At 38.6% G+C, this 10,031-nt stretch overlaps 1 protein-coding gene across 1 annotated transcript in view; it reads right to left on the bottom strand.

The window, feature by feature from the left end:
• Window positions 1-10,031, bottom strand: part of MCTP1 (multiple C2 and transmembrane domain containing 1) — a 3,344,116-nt gene that overhangs the window by 242,002 nt on the left and 3,092,083 nt on the right. The gene's annotated exons all lie outside the window — the stretch shown is intronic.

The raw sequence follows: 10,031 nt of genomic DNA, 5'->3' as shown, positions 1-10,031 counted from the left end.
GACCACATAACGAACATGAATAAAACAAGGGTGGAGGAGTATCCATCTTCATTAAAGACATATACACCTCTAGACTGGTTAAACAGTACAACTCCCTAGAGTTACTCCAAGTCCAACTAACTGTAGGAAAGACCTCTCCTCCATGTCATTGTTAGCTATAGGTAACCCACCATGAACCATGAAAACCACACAGCCTACCTGGACCTACTCGAATCTCTCTCAGTTCAGCCAAATTCCCTGGTCATGGGTGACTTTAACTATCCTTCCATCGACTGGGAAACATATATGAACACAAAAGTGCTCACCCAAAAGTTCCTGGACTTTAACACAGATAGTCAGCACCCCCACAAAGCATCCTTGACATAGTGCTCACCAACATGGGGGATCACTGCACCACCCATGTGTGGGGCCCTCCCTGGTAATGTCTGATCATAAATCAGTCTCGTTCGAAGTAACAGTCATACCTGACCCACTCTTGGGAGCAAAAAGGTTAAGAAATTTCTCCAAAGCAAACTATAGCCTACTGAGAAATAACATAGTTTGAGAACCCTTGTGCAGAATAACAGCTATGACCCCTATAATGAGCTCCACACCAATGTCCTGTATAAGCACCCTTGTGGTCGTTAGCCTAGTAAACACCTATGAACCTATGAAATCAAATTCCACATCATTTAATTTATTTTACTTTAAGTAGGGTTTGAAGTTGTAACATTCAAAATTCTGACATGAAGCCACAGCATTTTGTTCCTAGGATTGCTGTTCTGGGAAAAGTCAGTTTTTGTGTTATATGTTTCCTCCTGTTAATGGAGGTGTTGAAGCATTTCGGTGTTTTCTGGAGTCTGTACCTTGGAGTAATATACAGCTGCTGTGTGTAGGGACATGCAAATAATACCAGAAGAGTTGTCAGTGCATTGTCAGATGTAACAGCTACTTTTAGTCTGCAGGTGTGTAGGCACATGGTCAGAAACATGCCAAAGGGGAGCATGGTGTTTGTCTATGACAACAGCAAGGGAAGTAACAATGCCTGCAGTAATTAAAAACAATAGCTGTACGGACTAAAGGGACTGTGAAACTGTACAACTGCCATGCTTGGGCTAAGACTGAAATAGGATTAATGTGGTTAGTGCTATATAGCTCAGTTAACAAATTCAAAATGAAATAAAAAATATAAAATAAAATACAGCGGAGTGGCATGTACCTACCATTGCCATATGTTTTCCTTTAGTTTAGTTATTAGCGTGGGTAAAAATTTTCTGCTTTATCTGTACTCATAGTTGGATATAAATAATTACATTTTGTATGGGAGAAATGTGACCTGTCATCTTTTTTACAGAAACAAAGTATTAGTTACTAACCTTTACATCAGTATGCATACTGTAAAAAATGCACTAAAGCTTCATTAATACTGTATTTCTGTACCCTGTACAAAGGAAAAATTCTTCCATCTGTACTCGGTCAGTCACCCAAATGCAGTAATATCTCTGAACATTTTTAATATGCCATTAAACTGCATTTGTCTTCTGTTTACCTTCATGGACCTCTAGTGTTTGGACAGATTTTCTCCATAAATGAGACAGATTATTTCAGCTGCTCTGCTATGAATAAATATCTTTCGATATTTTATACCTACTTACGCAGAGTAAACATATTATCTCTGAAGCCCATTACTAAACATGTCAAAGATCTTTTGCAGTAGTGATCGCAACATTTTGATTAAGCAATTACTAAAACAGAGAAGAAGAAAGGTTCACGCACCTGTAAAGATTAATGACACATGGTTGCCCTTTGTTACAATGACATAATCTTACTTAGGCTTTAAGACGTGTTATTTACAGTCAGTGTATTTTTCCAAATACTGTAGCCTTTCCTCCTTTACATTTTTCACAGTAATAAATATAACATTCAGCAGCTGCTGTGTAATACTCTAGAACATTTGCTATTCTGTCTTAAGTCACGGTGAAGAAGAAAAGGAAGAAACAAAAATGGTCCTGAAATAACCAGCCACACAACCAGTTCATGTCAAGATCATCTGCTTAAATGAGGAGTCACAGAACTAACATAAAAGTGACATCACCATATAAACAGCCAAGGATTCTGTCATTAGCATCTTTGCTTCACGTGCACCGAGGTTACTAATTCTCATGGGAATCATTTATCAGAGCCTAAATGGGGTTTCATTATAGATGTGACAAAATATTAAACAGAAACTTTACATTTTATTAGCAGAAGAAACCCTGTGCTTTGTCAAATCTGTCTAATATGAAGTAAGGGTGATTAAGGTCTGTGAACAACCCTGGGTGGCTGGAAGGCAAGTCAGGGAAGAACAAGTGTGCATTTTAAATGTAGATCTCTTCAGGAAAAAAGGTTGCCATTCTTTTTACACCTTTATAAAACTGTCTGTAGATGCCATTATATTTAAGTTGTCAGGAGGAAAGCTGCAACAGAATGAAGCCATAGTAGAATGTGTGTGTGTGTGTGTGTGTGTGTGTGTGTGTGTGTGTGTGTGTGTGTGTGTGTGTGTGTGTGTGTCTGTGACTACTTTTGAAGATACCATGCATAATGTCATTTGTGAAAGCTAGATCTAATGAGGCAACTCTCCTCTCCACCTAAGCAGTGGGATGTTACCAACTCTTTCACTGGTGTTTACCTGTTTCCTTCAAGTACCAGTGATAGCATTCTGTAATATGTAAATGTTCCTTAGGACTGTCAATCTGTAATGCAGTCAGTGGGTTCATGACGTTGATTGTTCACTGATGGAGCATACACAGATGTAGTCGGTGATTTCTTTGTAAAGTCAAGGCTGGCATGAGAAAACATATCCTACTGATAAAGATGCTGGTTTACAAAGTTCAAGGCTTGGGTTTTAATCCCGTCATCACCAACTTACCTATTGTGCAACCTTCAGCAAGCTACCTGAATTTCTTGTATTCCAAGTTTACATTTATAAAGGAGGACACCTGGTTTTGGTAGGTCATCTTACTAGACAAAATAATACGAGTATTTAACTAAATTGTTACCTGACATGCATACATGTGCAATTTAGGGGATTATACCACTGTCTTACTTTTTTCTTTGCCATCTTTATCTACTCTTTATACGAGTCTTTTTCCTTTGAGGAGATCCCTATGTTTCTTATTTTTATTTAGTGTCACCATTCCAAATATTTCTTCATTAAAAGGCATCTGTCTGTATACCTCCAGAACTGACAATTGTTCTTCACAGTTCTCGTGTTAGTTTATCGGGCCTGGACAATGTCTTGGCGTTCTTCTCATTGGCACATGTCTTGGATTTCATTCTTTAGGTTCTGCCCCATTTCAAAGCCGTCTTTCAGCAAGCGTCTATTCAGACCTACAGGTTCTGTTTTCTGCACTCACCTTGCTATGTGTGCAGACATTCAGACGACCTACCTCTGCACTTTTACTATGCTGGCTATATTTGATCTAAGGCAGACGTCACATCTGGGTTCATTACTCTAGCTGTGACCACTGCAGACTTCAAATAGTGCAGTGTAACTTTTTTGTCCTCATCTCCTCAGTCACGGCATGCCTTGTTAATCAGTCCAGCAGCCTGTCAGTCTAGTTTCACTGCACAGAGGACATCAGTAGGTATATCACGACTGCCATAGCAATCCCCTTACAGATACTGTGTGTTTCATTCCTGTTCTAAGCTCGCTCGTCAATTATTCTCACATGGAAAGTTCTGGTCTTGTCTGGTATTGAACCTTTGGGCAATAGTGTGAACTGTTAAGGATTCATATGCAAATTCACTGTTTCTCTAGAAATGACAAGAATATCAAATGATCACTGGCTTCCGTAAGCTAATTTGGTGCAAAGATTCTTATAGTTAATAGTTACCTATTCAGCACAGTAGTAAAATGTTAATGCTACTGTCTTTCAAGTGCTTTTTCTGGGTTTGATCCTGCTCTGGTGTTACTGTTTGTGTGGTGTTTGTGTAGTTTGTTCACATCCTTGTGAGATTTTCTGGGTGGTTTTCTACCATTTCCCAAATATGTGGCTTCACACAGAAAATCAAATGCCTGTAGGTTTAAATAATAGAGTTTTTCTCCTTGGGTTATCATGTATTGAGGTTTTGTGGTAGCTGGACGTGCCGAGTTAACACAATGCAATAAATAAAATAGATAAACTAACTAACTAAATAAATAAATAAAGAACTTACTTACCAGACTAGACTTGCTGTCATTCAGTTTAACAATGGGAATATAATATTACTGCATTCTTAATTCATTGCAAAGGAAATTAAAAATATAAGGTCTATTGCTAATGCAAGTTTCAGCTGGGCCTGACTATCAGTTCAGAGCAGTCGTCTTGGTTTTAGTCATGGTAGCATCTTCGTCATTGCTGCTCGCTGACAGTAGCACTAAATCTCACTGCAAAGCTTAACTCTGCAAACGTCTCTTAAACAGGGAGGGGGAGTTTCTTGCTACTGTACATCTTTTGCTGTATGACAATCTATCCAATTAGAAGATGAATAAAACCTGTCTCTTTTAATCTTCCAGCTGCTTAACAGACCTGCCAGTTTCATATTGCTTTCTCGTCACTTAGTTGTTTTACAAAGGGATATCTTTATCTTACTTCATTCCTGTATGAGTATTTTAATGATTTAAATGTTCAGCTTATTAACACTGATGTTGGATGCCATGTTGCTGGTATCTATGTCAGTCACCCTTCATATGTAGATCAGATTTATGCCTTCCTTCATGAGGGAAAGGTACCCAACAAGCTATTTTGTTCTCCACAACGCATAATCTTGTATGAAATTAAAAATGCTACAGAATTTGTGCAAACAGTATGCATACACACGCATGTATATATAAATGCCAAATGGAAATTATATAAATACAGAAATGATCCTTATATTAATTGTGATGGCAGGTTATGTTCCTCACATCTCATTTAATGTGATTTTTCTGAGAAGCGGTCTATCGAGGTATTCATATTTTGTTAACCTAGTTATTTAATGTTTAAAAATTAAACATTCTTTGCCTGTGTCACACTCATCATCTTTCTATAAATGTTTCATTTCGTGAAAATATCTTTTCTTTTTTTTGTGGTATGCAAAGGCTGGGATAAAACATTCATTTAATTATAATACACTGCCAAGTCCATAATAAGAAAACGGCAGAGTAAAGCTCAAATAATGAGCAGATAACTGTGTGTTGTGTGTGTTAACTGTGTGTTATGTGTGTTAACTGTGTGCTATGTGTGTTAACTGTGTGTTGTGTGTGTGTTAACTGTGTGTTGTGTGTGTTAACTGTGTGCTATGTGTGTTAACTGTGTTGTGTGCGTGTTAACTGTGTGTTGTGTGTTAACTGTGTGTTATGTGTGTTAACTGTGTGTTGTGTGTGTTAACTGTGTGTTATGTGTGCTAACTGTGTGTTGTGTGTAACTGTGTGTTGTGTGTGTTAACTGTGTGTTGTGAGTGTTAACTGTGTGTTATGTGTGTTAACTGTGTGTTGTGTGTTAACTGTGTGTTGTGTGTGTGTTAACTGTGTGTTGTGTGTGTTAACTGTGTGTTGTGTGTGTTAACTGCGTGTTATGAGGCTAAATCATTATGTATCTGCTTGAATGACAAGCAATTTGAGATATTCTCGGATGGCACGTGAAACGTACATTAACAGCAAAGACTGTTAAACATTGTTTAGCACCGTTTCATAAAATGTTTGGACAATAGTTTCCTTTCACTGTTTTTCAGCCCATCCAATTAGTTTGTTAGAAGCTAGGTACAAATATTTGTAGCTTTGAATATCTATCTCTGTATTAATTCCCTTGCCATATCAAACATTTATGACAACAGAGAAATGCTTACCTGAAAATAATGTGCAACCCACTGACAGATTACTTAAGAAAGAGAAACAATTTAACTTGTTGATATATGTGTTATTTTCATTCTTAGAGAAGGATTAATAAAGACACAGGAATAGCAGATCGCAGGATCTTTTTCTCAATTCTTTCCATTTCTAGCATATCACTCCTCTGTTGTGTAGACATAATCCTGTGAAGCTGACTGAAAACTGACCATAGAATATGGAAATGGAATTTTTATGTTATTCTAGGGATGGAAGGCTGGACCAGCAATGAAGGAACGCCATCAGTCTCCCCTTCAAGTGGAATTGATAGAAAATGGGATTTTGGGGACATTCTATTTACATTAATGTGAGTCAGTAAGAGCAAAGTGATTTCCTAGTTCACCTAAAAACTCTTGATATTATTTTGCTTTTTTTATTATTTAGTATAAGAGTTGATCTATTGCTCCACAGTGAGAAAAGAATCTGCATTGTTCATCCTAGATCAGAAGCTTAACTTGTTCGACAGAACCTTCTTTCTACCTTGCACGGGCTTCCCTAAGGAGGCTGAGGAACATAATCTCTCCCCTTTTTAGGAAATTGGGAACCATCACCCCAGTTTGTCAGCAGAATGGTACTGTCCCAACTTTCCATGCAAAACTGAAAAATATATTAATTATGGAACCCCAGCAATGTCCAGTGCCTTCAGCATTCCCATCAGCTCCTGCAGCCTTTAATCATTGCAGTGACCTCATCTATAGAAATTGATCTAATCCCAAAACTTGCATTGGGCACTGCTTCCACAAAATGGGAGATGTCCACCAGCATATTTTTTTAATTTCTGTTTTTATTTATTTATTAATCAAGTAAGTGAACTGGTCATAATGGACTCTTTTCAGCTATGAATTGGGCTGTAAGGGTAACCTTAAATGCAATATATATGGGCATTTTAGAGTAGCTAAATTAAAACATGCTTTGTAGAATTAAGAGAATACCAGAATACACAGGGGAAACACATGCGGATATGAGAAAAATATGTAAACTCTACAAATTTTGACACACGATCAGGACTGAACACTGCACCCTGCAGCTGTGAGGCAGAGATTTTAACCCCAGGAGTTTCCTAAATTGTTGTTTTCACCTCTCAGCAAACTCTACAGTTGAACTAACCATTTCTTCGCCCTTCCTGTGAATAGCCTAACTGATAACCTATCTCATCCTAAAGTTTACCAAAAAGCCATTAACTCGGGACTTATTCTCAAGGGCTCCTCTAAACTCCGACTATCAGAACCTTCACTTCAGCAATTGTAGGAGCTGCTATATTCCTTGGATTTCCAATACCTTTCAGTTAGATCTGGTGACCCTCCTGCAAGCATTGCATTAAAGGCCTTTTTCTTTAACTAGGTGTTTTTCTTCATCACTGGAATCCACCACTGGGGATTAGGGTTATCACCATAATAAGCACTGAACACTTGATCAAAGCTTCTTGAATGTATTGCAGTTGCTGAGGTCTTGAACAGAGCACATTCAGACTCTATGTTCCCAACCTCCCCAGGTAGATAGGAAAAGCTGTTTCTGAAGGTGGGAGTTGAACTCACCCCACACAGAATAATTGGCTAGGTGCTCCCAGGTTAGGGTTTTCTGGATATGTCCAGCTATTATTCCAGTCATTTGACCCAAATAACCACTCAGTGGTGATCACTTAACAGCCCAGCACTTCTTTTGACTTTAATTTTTAGAATATATGGCTTCAGGTATGATGACATCAGAACAAAATTAGTAATATTTTACTTTACTTATTTCCACCTAAATTGGTTGTTGAATAGGACAGTCACCTTACTTGTGTGACTTTCAGAATGAAATGGTTCTGCTTTGGGTCATGTATCCCTAATCAACCAGATCAGCAAAATCTATATAACATTAACTCGAGTTGAAAGGGAGGCTTATTATTACCCCCCCCCCCTCCATACACACACCTGGTTAGTGTTCAGGGGAGAGTAGGTGGAGGGGTTTTATCTCACTTTGAAAATAGAACTAATGGAATGATATGCAATTTGATTTTTGTATGTTATGCTATCTGTTTCAGGTGGTAGACATATTAAAATAATGCCACAGAATCAATCATTAAACTTTGGTCCACGATGCTTTGCTACAAAATACAATTATGAGCTGTCTTGCATTCAAACGTGCTGTTTGTAATGGACAGTCTATGTCAGATACAGATTACTACCTGGATTCAAACTGGACAAGCCATCCCTCACAGTCGTATCCCTGCAGGTAATCTGGATTCAAACTGGACAAGCCATCCCTCACAGTCGTATCCCTGCAGGTAAACCATATCATTCCCCACTTGAGCCTTCTAGTCTCCTAGAGCTAAAGAATTAGTAAGTGGTACCTCACTGAGCACTATATCCACTGACTCTATGGAGACCAAATACTAAGAATAGCTGTTAGGTGCAAATGTACAAACAACAGAAAGAGTTTTCCCTTCTGCAGCCTACAGTCACAGTGAGTTGACCCTTTCATTTACTAGTGCAAACCATCTGAAGGACACCTTGCTAGAGTCTTGTGAGTATACTCACACCAACACAGGACCTTTCTTGTGAGTCAACTCCAGAACATTAAGTCTAGTTTTAGAGTCAGTGTTGTATGTAGAAGTAAGACCAACTAAATCTAGCTAGTACTTTCAAACTCATACAAAAGTCTACTTTCTTCAATAGCAAGATGCAGTCCCCATTGTTATAATCTAGTCTGTCTTACTTCTGGCCAATCCTCATCTTTCACTTTGTGGATGCACACAGCTTCTATGGGCTAAGCCAGATGGTCAACACGGGCACCCAGTCAACATGATCTCACCAATTAGACACCGCTGTAATGTTATAGAGGAAGGTCCAGGTGTCCCTGTTCACTTTGAACTTCTTTGACTCTTTAACTCTTTAAAGGAACCATCGTGATGGACATTTTAGATCATCACTTGCTTTTCCCCCTCCTCTCAGACCAATTTGCCAAGAGTGACACTTCCAGGAGCATAAGATCCAGACAATGACAATGTATCTCTGAGGATACCAGGGTCACAGAAGCTACTCCATCACAATAAGGTCATCCAAGGAAGGGGCTGGAGTGGGGTATGGGAGTTTATCAGTTCTGTTTACACATGCTTTGTGGACTGTCAGTTCTGTCTACACCTGTTTTGCGGACTATCAGTTCTGTCTACATCTGCTTTGTAGACTATCAGTTCTGTCAACACTTGCTTTGTGGTCTGTCAGTTCCATCTATACCTGTTTTGTGGACCTAGAGAAGTTACGTAATTAAGTACATTGAAATTTCTTGTGGGGAGTGTTGCAACAGTATAGAATCCTGGGGCCACTGCTGTATGACATTTATTCCCTGTACTTAAGGAGCAAGAATTGAGTCTTGTTTTAATCCTTAAGTTAGATGTGTTTACAGTAGATGATGTACTCCACCAAGGGTATATCTTGGGTCATCTTCTGTTTGTAATTTTCATGGAGAGGAAGACAGCACATACAAGGTTTGGAGAGTATACAGTTACAGTTTGGGTGTATAAGCATTGCTTGTGGATGACATTACCTTCTTCATGTTAAGTAATGATGCTGTGAAGGATGTAATACCATGGCTTATTAATTAGCAGGATGTTAGTGGCATGAAAATGAGCATTTCCAGATCAGAGGTCATGATTCCCTTCTGGAAAAGAATGGATTGCTTTCTGCAGAAGAGAGGGAAAAAGCTACCTCAGGTAGAAAAGTATCTTGAAATTTTATTCATAAATGAAGCTAGACAGTTTATGAGATTAACAAGTAGCAGTACTGTATCTGTTGCACTTGACAGTGGTGTTGAAGTAACAGCCGAGTATAGGAAGAATCTCTGAGTTTAATGATCACTATCCTCATCTTTACCTATGATTATTAGCTTTGTATAGCAACTGAAAGAATGGGACCATGGATTCAAGTGGTAGAAATAATTTTTTGTCACAGAGTTTGGAGATGTGCCATTCAGGAGTGCCTCAGTGTATATCCATTTTCCTTTGGGTTGAGAGGAATCAGACATGGTGGTCTGTAAGGATGTTCCTTGGGCACACTGCATGAGAGATGTACCAGTCAGAGCACATTCGAATGAGACCCTGGGACAGATGTTGGATATGTTGGAGGAATTATACATCTCAGTTTTCCTGAGAACATATGGAGAACACAAAAGATAAAATGCACACTTT

This window comes from Protopterus annectens, chromosome 2.part2, assembly GCF_019279795.1.
Source record: "Protopterus annectens isolate FY-2018-M chromosome 2.part2, PAN1.0, whole genome shotgun sequence".
Lineage (NCBI taxonomy): Eukaryota > Metazoa > Chordata > Ceratodontiformes > Protopteridae > Protopterus > Protopterus annectens.
This window is presented reverse-complemented; position numbering and strand designations above follow the sequence as displayed.